This window comes from Aptenodytes patagonicus, chromosome 2 (genome assembly GCF_965638725.1).
Source record: "Aptenodytes patagonicus chromosome 2, bAptPat1.pri.cur, whole genome shotgun sequence".
In the NCBI taxonomy this organism is placed as follows: domain Eukaryota; kingdom Metazoa; phylum Chordata; class Aves; order Sphenisciformes; family Spheniscidae; genus Aptenodytes; species Aptenodytes patagonicus.
In genome coordinates, this window is record NC_134950.1 from 128501720 (window position 1) to 128515770 (window position 14051).

The 14051-nt window shown below is 42.8% G+C and overlaps 1 protein-coding gene across 3 annotated transcripts in view; it reads right to left on the reverse strand.

Moving 5' to 3' along the window:
• Window positions 1-14051, reverse strand: part of RARB (retinoic acid receptor beta) — a 335643-nt gene that overhangs the window by 36205 nt on the left and 285387 nt on the right. The gene's annotated exons all lie outside the window — the stretch shown is intronic.

The window sequence follows — 14051 nt, forward strand, 5'->3', positions numbered from 1 at the left end:
AGACAGACACTTGTTTCCAGGAAACAGCAAGATACTAAAAAAAAGCAGTCTTTTTATTGTTGATTTGAAATCAAAGTGATTACAGAGGCCTCTGCAACTTCCAGCGCAAGACTTACTGCACACAAGGGAGTTCATTTTGAGAAGGCAAACAGGCAGCAGGTCACCACAGAGTTAACTCAATAAAATAATAATTTCTACTTGGATAAACTGACCTAGTTTTCCCAGACTTCTCTGTGAAAACAAAGGATGCAACTTGGACGTGAGATGACGTCTGAAAGGGAAGCCAAGGGCTGGGCAAGGAGTCTGAATTCAACACACAGCTGGTCCTTAACTAAATGAGGGTGGTGGTCCCCAGTTGACATTACAAACGACTACCCAGCATAGGATTAACTGGCATTACTAGTGGTTTCTACCCTCATCTTATCTCATTGATGCTGATGACAAATCTTTCACGTCCTTCAACAGTGTGGGATTGGGCCCTGAACTCATTATACACAGGTTCGGTACCTCTTTCCAGCTAGAATGATCTTCTCCAAGACTCTGGCAAGCACCTGATGCAAGATGCACTTAGAGAAGGCTTTTTATGAGGTCCTCAGGATATTGTTCCTGGGCTACAACCCCCATGGGAAGCACCAGCTGAAAACTCGGATTTCCAAGAGCAGAGCTTTATTCAGTTCCTGAAAGAGCCGATGAACATCCACCTCCCCAGTCAGCTGCAAGACTGCCCCAGAGCCCCAGGCTGCACGGCAGACACGGTGCAGACAAGTCCGCCAGGGCCTGGGACGCGCAGCGTGGAGGACAGGAACTGACAAGGATCCTTCCTGGCCCCCCTCGTAACTCATCCCAAGACTTTGCAAATCTGAACACAACTGGATGCTGACAACTCTGCATTTTGGGATTCAACCCGGTGTTATTTTTCAGTGAAGCTCTGTTGTGCTGGAACACCTCCAACCAGCTCAAGTTAAACAATTTGCCCAGAGAAAATGTTCAATGAAGGGGAAACATTAAAGTATGCACAGAAAGAGGCCCAGCTCCCCCTCTTTTCTAATCCATCACACAGCATTAGAGATTAAATACTCATTAAAAATATATATAATAAACTGTTAAGACAGGATATCTAGTGATTCCTCTTAATTGCCTTATTCTTCCCACACCCTGGTTTCTAGGAAATATTTTTAAATGTTCCTCCTCCATTACTGCAAGGCCCATTTACCATAGGGTTATCTCCCCACCTTGTCCCCCCAGCCAAGAAAGAAGACCCCAAAACTCATGGGGCTTAATACTGCATACCCTGTGGGAGGCAGCTGATGTGTCTGTATGGTTTTATATATATTCACACCTCGCCATGCTTAAATTCTAGTAGGAAAAATGTTCCTAATAAACATGTGAAACAGCTGTAACTGACTTAGAAAACAACAGGAAAAGTTGCCAAGAAAAGGCTTTGACTCTCTCTTTAGGATGAGCAGGATTTAAGCCTTCTGCAGAGTTAAAGGAATAAAATATTTCTGCTTATTCTCTCCTCTCCCTGTGTACTTTTCACTTTGTTATGGGAGAGGGTTGAACATAACAGAGTTTCTTTTTCTTAATATCTCTTGCTTTTATTTGTTCTCTTTTTTTAATTATTTGCACTCCTTTTCAATTTAAAACTATTTTCTGGGTGTTCTGATTTAGTAGCAGTGTTCACCTGAAGAGGCATCCAAAGCAGAAAAAAAAGAAGTATGCACTGAGGTTCTCTTCCAAATTACAGGAAGGGGCAAATTGAGCATTTTTCTTGTAGAAAAATGCTGTCAAAAGGCTCTTATGAACTAACAGTTCTCCATGTCACTTGTTACAGGGATCTGGACCGTACAGGTTTGATCCCTGAGCTCCTGAATGGGATAACAAGATGGCATGGCACTGTACAACACAGACTACGAGACCAAACACACACTGAGCTCTGGACTTCCACACCCATCTTCATGAGATATCTAATTTGAAAGGCAAGAGCCTTGGCTTGCTCCCTGCCCAACAGAGGCAGACCAATATTGTCAGAGAGCAACTCAAGCTTCACTAAATCTAATGCTCCATCTTCCAGTATCAACGATTCTTTCGTATCAGAAAAAAAACCACCTTGAAGAAATTTCAGAAGAGACTTTTTTGAGTGGCTCCTCCCTGTTGTCTCTCCACTGGAATCAAAACAAACTGTGTCATGGGTCACCTAGAAGAAGTGCTATGGCAAGAAAAGCAGGGGGAAGACAGTCCTTGTATGTAAGGAGCAGCTCACACAGCTACGGTGCAGTCAGGGATGCTGAACACACAAGGTGCAGCAGCTCATCACATAAGGACGTTCATTTACTGCTGACTTGTCTTCCTGGGCTGATGCCTCCTCTACTGATGCCTCTAGGTTACAAAATGGCTAAAATCCGTGCAATGCCAATTTCAGTCTCCTTGAGATATAGAAAAAACTCTCATGCGTTAGCCAAAATAAACATCTTATACTTAATTTTTAAAATGATAAAAAAATAAATTTCAATCTTTACTCTGCCACTGGGACATCCTCTAAAAGTACACAACATATGAAAGCAAGTAAAAAAGTACTATGCTTCCTAAGAGCACACGTAACTTGTGGATTCTCTGAAATGTAATACTACTCCCCATAAACTCCTGCAATTCCTGGCAATTTCCATTTTTTCTACCTCTCTTACATTGTGTTACTATTTCCATAACACAAACTGTAATCAGCTAGTCGGGAGTTAAAATAAAAACAAGAAAACCAGAACTTTTTTTCAGGAGAGATGGGAAGAAGCAAAGGATTTGCAGCAGCACCCGTTGCGCCAGGGCTGACTGACAGCAGGAAACCTGCTAATGATGGAAATAGGAGGAGACAGAGCAGGTGAAAACAGTGTCTGTGGATCGACTGGTGAGTCAAGGAACGATGACCTCTCCCGCTCCTTCAACCGTGCGGTGATCTCTTCAACAAAACTATCTGTTGCTGCCAAGGGAATAAAGCGCATCTCTGTGCCAGAGAGGCAGTAACCTGGCACCCCTGAGCCATTTGATGAATTGCACGTGTGCCCACTGCTAAAGGAGAGAGTGCAGTGATGCCTGCAGCATTTTTAAAAAGCTTTCCCTTATCTTCCAGTATAATTCCATTTAGTATTTCTGTTCATGATGTTTTAATCCACACTCACTGCTACGCTTTCCTATTTAATATAATGCTTTCTTTTCAGGCTCTCAAGTTTTATGGTAAGAGTTTCCCAGGTTTAAATACACTGAGTTCTGCCTCCAAGAAAACAGGTTGTGTATCGACCTACTTAACATGGGAAAAAACAATCCCAAATGCAAAATGCGGGATGCTATCTGCCAGTAATCCTTCCCACAAGTTTAAAGATGAAAAATGTTTAAAAATACAATGCATTGAAAATGATACAAATGTAATACGCTTTGTTAGTCTGTCATTTTAAATGGTTTGTAAAGTCCTCCCTCAGAGGACTGGACTTAAATCATTCATTAACTTGAAGCTGATTGCTTTGTCCTGGAAAGGGGGAAGAACATGGATTTCTCAGATGTAACCCAATTTCCTAACAGAAACGAAAACAACCTGATGAAATTCAGTTACCAAAACCATCTATCGTACCCCAAGCAGAAGTGAAAATAAATTAATTACAAAATGAGCTCCTTCAGCAAAATCTAACTTTATGGGGACTTTAAAAATTGACATTTCACTTGCTTAAAAGTTTAAAAAAAGAAAGAAAGAAAGAAAGAAAGAAAGAAAGAAAGAAAAGTAGGTCAGCGTGTTTCCCCAGCATGTCTTTCTGACTCCATTAAAACTGTCTGTCAGATGACTAACCATGCCTGTAATCCAACTAAAAGCATGTTTGCTTTCTGTTGCACTTTTTGCCAGGGGAAAGGAAGGATTCCACTTAGCTCTAACTCTGAAATTCAGGTAAATGTCTCCAAAAGTCAGATAATTTCCTCACATTTACTTACAAAATCCATTTATATCGACAATAAGCAACTGGTTATGGGTGCACGGCACTGAGAAACGATCCCACAGCTGATTAAATGCCTATCAGCCACAGGCACTGCCTGTAGGGCTTTAAGCTACAACTTGTTAAAGTCAGTTTTCAGAGCTGTCATCTGACTGACAGACTTTTCATAAGACCTAAAAATTTAAGAGCTTTCAGAAACATGCAAGCATGCGGACAAGTACTGGAGTAACGTGAGATGGGGCAAAACTGTTCCTGTCCACTTTGGGCCAAAGGAAATTAAAAATCCCAATGCCTCATGATCTTTCTTTTTCCTTTCATAGTATTAGCAGCTGAGTATTATTTAAGTTAGGATAGAAAGGGTGTTATTTCTACTGCTTGTATGCCATCTAACTTTAAAAAATCCTGTACACTTTCCACGCGAGCGCTGAAGAACTGGAGATTAACTGTTCCGATGTATTTTAAATTGAGCATGTGATACCAAGTCAAACTAAAAACAAATCGGGGCTATTTTTAGAGCACAATCCTAGGGCCAGCATCCCCGCAGGAGGAGCTGCAACGTGTCAGCTGGCTTATCGCAGGCACGGCAATGGAAAACTCCCTCTGCTATAACAATTCATACAGTGGATAAAAGCAAGCCGTAAGAGCCTGACAGCAGCAGAGGGAAATCCATGGCCTCATCTACTTATGTAGAGATCCTCCTAAACCGCCTTTGAGAGCTTACTGGTTTCCGAGCGCCTGCTTTCTATCTTCCACACCATCAGCACAGGAGTTGCTCTCCACAGAAAGGCCAGCATGAGCTTTGTTTCTTTGCCTTCTGCAGAGGCACCTATCCTATGCAAGACCATCTTGAGTAAAGCGATCACCAGGAAAATGAAGAAGTAAGTTTGCAGATATAAACCATCAGGAAGATGTACACATTCTCACATATGTTTCTTCTAAGGGGAAGGACCAAATATGTGTCTCCTCTGATACGGAGTCCTTCAGGCACATTTGGATTGCTGCAGTTCAGACTTCCCAGAACTCTTGGGAACAATTTACTGCATTTCTCATGAACCTTGGCTACTGTAGATAACATTTTCAGGTTGGCCTGACAACCAAATAAGCCATGTTTAGCTTCAAGGCTCAGGACGCTGGCAATTTGCTCGTTCCCAGACTGATATTTATCTCATCGACATTTCTCCATCCTTCAGATTCAACATCCCGAAAGAAAAAAAAGCTTTCAAAGGGAGAAAAAAGATAGCAGAGAAACCACAAGGTGCCACTACAGAAAGCACAACCCACATGGCACAATGGCAATTAGGAGAAAGAGATGCATCAAAGATGCCCCATGCACCCGAACAAGAAAATGATCCGAACGAGGAATACAAAGCAGTGAACTGAGTGCATAAAGGAAGAACGGAAGCTCTGAAACAAAGCTTTTGAGGTCATGGGATTGGGGTCTCGGCAGTTATGTCTGCATGACCAAGCAAGCGTGGCCTCAGCCCTGTGCTTCAGAGTGCAGGGACCGGGCAGGGACAGGCTACCTCCAGATTCCTCATCTGCTCTTACAGCAGAACTGCCCAGCACAGCACAAGGCAGAAAGGATAACCCAGGATTTTGCCTGCCGTGAAAGCAGTTGGGATAGTAAACTCAAGAAGAGGCAAAGGCTACCTGCAATGGCAACACGAATGCATAGAGCCAGTGTCTTTATATGTACGATCCGGAATAATGCTATAACTTCCCCATACACACCCCAAAACCAAAGCGAGGGACAAGAAATAACAGAAAAAGGACACAGAAACAATCAGATCCATGTTAAGAAGCGGCTTTGTAAGAGACATCTGCCCAAAACGCCTTGTACTGGGAAACTGGTTGAAGAAAGCACATGATGATACTTAAAAAAACCCCGAAGGTGTGAAATGAAAAAACGGGAAGTTCCGCTTGCGTCAGTGCCACTAGCTGTCCTCACGGAAGAGCTGGACCGCCAGAGGAGGTGGCATGTGGCGGGACCGCCACAGAAACCTGAGCTGCTAGCATCAACAGGCAGGCATTAGCCACTGCATGGGCTCTGATGAAATGTGCTCCCTTAAAATTAAGAAAGGGTTCAATCAAGTCTGAGGACTTTGCTAGAGCTACTGAACAGTAACACGTACTTCTTTGCAGTGTGCTGCAGATGTAAGTAGAAATTAGACTGTATGCACGTTACACTTTTCACTGGCTCTAGTTATCTCTGAGTTTCACATATACTGAAAGAAAAGTTACTCGTACAAGGACTCTGTGCCATTCAGCTGAATTTCTTCCACAGGACAAGATCAAGAGGGGTTCAGAAAGTCCACTAATATCTAATTGACACTTTTTCCTTTCTTAAAGCACATCTCTTTCAGAGCATGGTTGGGTACCACAGTACAAACGATTAGCATAGTAACTTTACAAGTGTCACAACTTTAATAAAACACCTTGTTAAGCAAAAATGTAAGAAAGGCACACATTTACAGTCGCCGAGGACTAGGATTGATGGATGCAGACAAAGGCTGCAGAGAGCACAGGAGCCCTGGTAACTTCTGCCAGGATCTGTGTTGTCATAGAGACAGCAGAGAGTGATGAAAAGTTCACCACGGTAGCTATACCTTAGTGAATAAGTCTTAATGTAACTTCCAGCTGAGGACATGTAATCAATCTCTGTATGAGCTTATTGAAGGAATTCCCTTTATGCTTACTCAGTCCTCAAGAGCACAAAATGAGGGAAAAGGTTTTAAAATATATATTTTTTACTACTTTTAAAGACAAGCCAAGGCCTAGTGCTTCTTTTGGATGGGGGGGGGGGGAGAGATAACTGTTTCTTTTGAAAAAGAAATTATGTAAAACATGAAAAACTTGATAAAGACATTCAATTAAAAAAACCAAAGAAACAAACAAAAAGCATGGAAAGAGTAATTCTAGGGCAGCCTGGCAAGATTGGCCACATGCAACGGTGTCTCCCCCTTTCCCCAGACATTTCCCCTGCAGAGGTGGCCGCAGCCCTGGCCTCTCACTGCTGCTCTTCTCCCATCGGGTTCAATCACCTCATAATCACCCTTTTATGCTGCAAAACACAGGACTTTCCCCGCTCTCTCTTCCCTCTCCGTGCTTTTCTCCCGGCATCTCTCTCCCCAGTGGCATTTGACCCCTGGTTTATCTTCCCGCGGGGCAGCAGCACCCCCTGACCCGCCCCGGTCCCTGCTCCGGGCTCAGTCCCAGCACTTGGGAGGTACGGGATGCTGGAGCTGACAACAAGCAGCGCAGAAACAGTGCCAGGGGTTGTTTATTGGCCGGGGTCTTCAATTCTTAGCTTACACAATTATGTGTTTTCTACGTAAGAAAGGGGGGGAAAAAAAAAAGAATTTGCAGCACTAGCATGTTACGGTTTGAAGTTACAGCTATTTGCGTAATGCCTGAAAGGCAATGAAGAGAAGAAAAAGAAAACCTTAGGACACTATTCATACTTTTCCCTACCATTTTAGGATATAAAGATCAGACTAATTACCAAACAGTCTTGAGTTGAGCAGGGTTCACTAACCACGCTCTGCTTGAGGAATTAGGAGAGAATTTACTTAGCCGCATCATGAAAGGTGCCAATAAATTGTTCAGCTGGAGAGTTAACATAATAAAAAAAATCATTTTTTATGTTATTTTCTTTAGCAGTTTATTAATTGCTGCCTGAAATACTTTTCTGAAACACAACGAGCTGCAAATGAATTCATGGGCTATTAATCTGCTGTACATGGCACTGGAGGGAAAGCTCATTAGGTGAGCTGATGCAATTACTGCTATTACATAACCATCTTCACAGAACATAGAGTAAATTATGAATAATAACATTCAATCTAAGTTGCTCCTTTAAACATTAAAGGTGGCAAGTGAAAGCGATGCAAAATCGGGGGAAAGGCTAAAACACAAAAGAGGCAGACCCCAAAAGGAGAAAAGAAAAGCAGATCTGCTTCTTTGAAGACACCAAACCGATGCAAAAAGCAAGAGATGTTTGTTTAACCATGGGAAACAATGTGCAACAAGTAGAACCCAGTTCTCTACAAGAGAATTTTAATTGTATATAAATCATTTTCAGCCACCCAGCATAACAAAGTGTGCATTCTCTCTGGCAGAGGACAGACTGACACTAGAGCATTCTGGTTTTTGTAGCAAGAAGACCCTTCACGTTGGCTTTGCTCTCATCTTAAAAAATCTCCCCATCAGTGATACTGAGCATTTGACGTTAACTTATAAAAGTTCCCAATTTCTCAGCCTGAAAAAATAAATACAAGCATTCCTATCTGATCAGCAACTGAAAAAAGAAAAAACCCAATCCAACCTTATTGAACAAAATGAAAAAACTGTGATCTGTATGGCTTGGGCATAGTTTCTCCACTATCTATATACTCAAATTCTTAATTTCATTGGTATTTTCACAGTTTACATCTTTCACCTTCAAAGCACTTACAATACAAGGCTTCCCAGTGCCTGTAAAAAGACTCATCATTTTCACCTCTCAAGATAGGAAAGCTAGTCTAATCAGCTTGTAGTGTTTAGAGAGAGGAATTAGTCCCAGAACAGAATTCAGGGGTTTGTGATTTCCACTCTGATATTTAGCTCGTGCCTCTCGAGAAAACAAGTCAAGTCAGCAGGCGAGGCAACTATGCTGGAATTTTTGACAAAGCCCCCAGCCACTGTGTGGTAGTTAGGCATCTAGTTAAAAATCTAGCCTGTAGCAAAGCAGAAACAATTCTTAAATCCAGTGCTTTCTGCTGGCTAAAAACAATAAAAAACCAGTTCAGTTCTGAGTAAAAGCATCTAAACAAAGATTTCATGCATTCTAATTAATTCACTTTAAAATTACATCAGTGGAATCTGCATGAACTTCTCAAACGCAACTATGCAGACTAGCCCTCCACTTAGCCACTCATTGGAGATGGAATAGCGCTTCACTAAGGAGTCTGAAAGAAAATGATACAGAAATATAAAATAAAAAATACAAACATGACAGTTCTTCAAGCTGATGTTTCCTGGTTGCCAATTTAAACCAGAATTAAAATAAGTAAATCAATTCATTCTATTGTTTCATAGCAGAATGTAATAATATTTTCCAAGAAGCATGAACATTTAAATATTATAAGACTTTGAAGCCTGTGACAAAGACTAACAGACATTTTTGTGCAAGTTTAAAAAAAAAAAATACGGAGCACAAAAACTGGATTCTCTCCACTTCATGGTAATTCCCCTGCATTCCCTCCCTTCCTCCTTCCCTCCCTCCAGAGAGCTTAATTGTAAGCAGATTTACAAATCTGAACATTGCTTCAGTGCACTGAAGCAATCTGGAACAGTAATTCTGTGTCTTTATAAACATAATTTTGCGCTATTAGAGCTCACTGCAGACGAGGTTTATGCCAGTGCGTGGGCGGGGTGTGTGTCTGAAGGGGACCCCAAAGATCATCAAGCACAGTGACAGTCCCTGCAGCCTGCAAATTTTATAAAAGAGGATGGAAGTGGAAGAGCTGCTGGGCTAAGCTGAGCAGTTGTGGCAGAAGCAAGCTCCATTTTCTTCCCCCTTGTACCCTGCAATAAATCCAGTTTAGGTTTTCTTTAAGGGCAGGCTTCACCTTACAAAGCGTATGTTCCAGCATCCTGCTTGAAAGAGTCCATTATTGTTCGAGAGTTTTGCCCAGCTTCCCGCATGCTCCCTTAATTGTGGGAGGCAGTGCCGTACGCGTGACCCCTCACCAGCTCCCGAGGACCGAGGTCCGTGCATCCAGGCAACAGTGTGCTTCTTGCTGACACCTGGGGTCAGGCCAAGGATGGTGCTTCAACATCAGCTTAGAGATCACGTAATAGAAGGGCAAAGGTTAGTTTCCTAAGGCTCTCCATCACATAATGAGCCACTGTCAGCCTTAGTAGCCTTCTCACTTCAGCAGCAGCAGCAAAAAAAAAAGAATCCTCTGTGATCACCATTTGTCTCTACATGTTAATCAAAAAAATTAACAGGCTAGAAGGGCAAGAAGGATAGAAATGGTTTGGAGTGGGGATCAGAGCCTCCGCTGCACCTACACACTCCTGAGCACCGACACATGAACTGATGTGGGACAGCCATACAATAAACCCAAAACCTGATGCACTGCTGGTGGAGGGGCTGGCTCCGGGCTGTTACACTGAGAGCTGCAGCTCAGGTTGCAGGGACACAAGCTCAGGAGTTTCTGAAGGAGGGGGATCTGATGAAAGACAGCAGGGCTTTATTTCAAGCTGTGTTTTGCCCTGTTGTAGGATGATAAGACAGTCATCACTAAGTCGTTTCCCCTCACACCCTTTGTCTTGTCTATTTGGAGCACAAACTTTTTGCAGCAGCGACTGCACAATGAAAGACAGTCCCCACACTAGTGGGATCCAGTTTCAGCGGGTCCTGCAGATACTATCACAAGGCAAATAGCTCCACTCCTGCCCCGGAGGCAATCTTGTTACTGACCTCTCTTGATCAGATCTGGGGACTAACATGGGGTTGAAGATAACTTTTTTCCCCTACACGAACAAAACAACCTATAAAGAAATGCAAATTTGGTGCATTCCTTCATCATCTCACTTCATTCTCTAAAACAAGATAAAAGCATAGAAGAAATGCTCAGTACCTCTTCTCTTCCAAAACACCGTACCTCCATTCTTAAAACCTTACTCATCACACTGGCTGGGCAGCCAGTTCCCATCTCTGATGTTTGCGTGTAACGCTCATCAAGCTCAAAAGGAGTCGCATATGCAAGTACTTTTGCGTGCCCTTTAAAGGTAGAACAAATAAACACAGGACTGCAGCATTTAAGCACAGATTATTCTGTATACTGAAATTCTGCATTTACTCCTCCTTAGCTCCTGGCAACAGACCTTGGGGTTCCTATTTGCAGCTGCCCACCATGATTACCTTCCCCATTTGGGACCGGTTTGAGCATTGTAGGCTTGTTTCCCTATGAGATTTCTCTGATACTTTTTTCTGCCCTTTGTTCATGGCTTTCACGTTACAAGGTAACAGAACTGTAAGAAGACAGAAAAACAAAATATGAATAAGGTACTGGGGGAAAAGAAAAACCTCTATCTGCTAAGAAAAAGCCCACTGACAAATGTGCCTTTGTTTACATAAACTTCTGAAAAAATGGAATTGAAACCTGGAGACATGTATGAAAGAAGGTCAGATAAGAAAATAGTTTTTCAAATCTCTTAAGAGATGAAAAGCTCCTGTTTATGAAGGGATAACACGGAATCACTTCAGACTTAGTTCTTAAACCCATAAGACAAGACACACTGCGTTCAAACTGATGACATTTAAAATAATTTCTCTATTCCTTTGCAAATGCCTTCTACAGAAACGCAGCCAGAGGACATCCCTCACTTCTCCCCAGTATCCTCTGTTCCCCCTCCAACCTGCTATCCCCTTTTCAGTGCCTGTAGTGGTTTGAGATAAAGGCAACTGCCAAAGGGCAATTTCACTCAGTTCACCCAAGGAAATAAGACAGAGCAAAACCTTAATTTTTGCTGGCAAAGCTCCAGCTACCCTATGGGAGAAAACAAACCATCACCTAGAAGGCAGTAAGTCTTTATACTTTCCCCTAAGTAACTTTGGTTAACATGTTAGAATATGAGCTGGCAGTGTGCCCAGGTGGCCAAGAAGGCCAATGGCATCCTGGCCTGTATCAGACATAGCGTGGCCAGCAGGAGGAGGGAAGTGATCGTGCCCCTGTACTCGGCACTGGTGAGGCCGCACCTCGAATTCTGTGTTCAGTTTTGGGCCCCTCACTACAAGAAGGACACTGAGGTGCTGGAGCGTGTCCAGAGAAGGGCAACGAGGCTGGTGAGGGGTCTGGAGAACAAGTCTTATGAGGAGCGGCTGAGGGAACTGGGGTTGTTTAGCCTGGAGAAAAGGAGGCTGAGGGGAGACCTCATCGCTCTCTACAACTACCTGAAAGGAGGTTGTAGTGAGGTGGGTGTCGGTCTCTTCTCCCAAGTAACAAGTGATAGGACAAGAGGAAATGGCCTCAGGTTGCGCCAGGGGAGGTTTAGATTGGACGTGAGGAAAAATTTCTTCACCAAAAGGGTTGTCAAGCATTGGAACAGGCTGCCCAGGGAAGTGGTTGAGTCCCCATCCCTGGAGGTATTTAAAAGACGTGTAGATGCAGCACTTAGGGACATAGTTTAGTGGTGGACTTGGCAGTGCTAGGTTAATGGTTGGACTTGATGATCTTAAAGGTCTTTTCCAACCTAAATGATTATATGACTCCATGAAACACTGCTCATATTTCCAAAAACTTACTCTGATGTGACGTTACAGCATTTAATAAGATTACTATTTCACATCAGCAATAAAATCCTTAAGAATTCAAGACCAACAAGCCCTCAGGTGACAAAACTGTTTTGTCTTCTCTTCCAAACTGCATCAAACTCTTTTCATCACGGAAAAAAGCTTCATGTGCACAGCTATAGATATGGTCAAATAGCTATCAATAAAATCCTCATTCAATCTTACATCTTTGTGCATCTTTCTATTTAGCGTACCTTTTCCTTTACTCCCATCATGGTCTCCACTCCAGTAAATCTTTACATAAGTATAGATAAGTGCACTTCAGGCACACAAGAAAACTAGAAAACCCAACAAGGACAGTGAAATCATGGAGATCATGAGACATCCTAGCTCCCCCAGTTGCTTGAAGTTCGATGTCGGCCCTTTTCAATAACCACAATTTCAGATTTCCATGAAAAGGAGTTGGAAACACTGCAAAGTGGTCCTGAAGATGTATCTGGTTCTTTCTCTGCTCCTCAACACTTTTCCTCTGAGAGGAGAGGAAGGAGAAGGTGGGAGAGAAAAAAAGGGATGCAATCAGGAGAGACCAGTGTGACTTTGGGACCTCTTTGGCTGCTGCCGAAGTATGGAGAAGGGAACTACTGGGAAGTCCCATGCAATTCACGAAGGAGAAATGCAGAGGATGAGAACTGATTTAAATCAAAGTTCAGTCATAAACGTCTCATCAGTGTTAATTTTTTTTTCTCTTGTCTTAAAGTCTCTCTAAGGAACTCCTGTGGGTGAATTAAAGTAAAGAAGGTGTGTTGGGCAATTTTTTTCCCTCTCTTATGCACACACTGCAGATTTCTGTGGTGTTTATTACTGGAATTGACCTACTGAAATCAGGAACATGACTGACAGAGGTAGAAACCCTCAACAATCAAACAAATCACTACACCAAAGACTTTTTTGTTACTGCAATCACTCCAATCAAAAATGAGAACATTTTAGAAGCGTTACCCCACAGGGATTTGAGAATGGCGCTTTTAGCTAAATTTTCATGCTTGACAGGGATATCAATAAACTGGAAAAAGAGAATAATCACTGATTTCTACCTAAATATTTTAAAATGTTAATTTAAAGGGCAGACCACAGATTTCTAGAAAAGAAGGGAGAGGAAAATCTTTTGGGGTTTTTGTGCACTTGGCAGCACTTGTACATAGTCAGGTTTACTGGCTTTGCAGGTTTAGAAGAGGATTTGCCAGCTTGTTTCACCTTTCGGAGAGGCTCCAACTGGTAAGAACAGAAGACTCAAGGTTGTTGTACTGTCAGCTTTGTAAAATGGCACAAACTGGAGCTACCACCAAAAGGAGGGCCTCTGGCACAAGCATCTGCACTAGCGCGAGGGAGAAGGTGCAAGGCTGAAGAAAGCTGCTGCCTGCTGCACGAGAGCCAGTGGGAAGCCCTCATGAAATGATATCCTGGGTTGACACCAAGCCCAGCAAAGCCATGAGCTGGTCTGCAGGGCAGAGGGAGGACTGAAACTGAATTTAAGAAGCCAGCACTGTTCCCCTTACGCCCTTGCCCCAAGAAGCCATTTCTAGAGCAGAAGGGAGATAATGCAATCTTAAAGGAAGTAGCTGTGGGTTTGTTATTTTAGAAAAGCTGGGGAAATGACCCACTTGGGCATTCTCACATTCACACAGGGTGGCCACATCGCACAGGCAGCGTGTTGCACTAGAAGTTCTTAACTGATGGCATTTAGGCTTCAAAGTTAAGGACTCAGAAGTTTCTAAAGTACAGGTCTGAAGTTGTGTGTA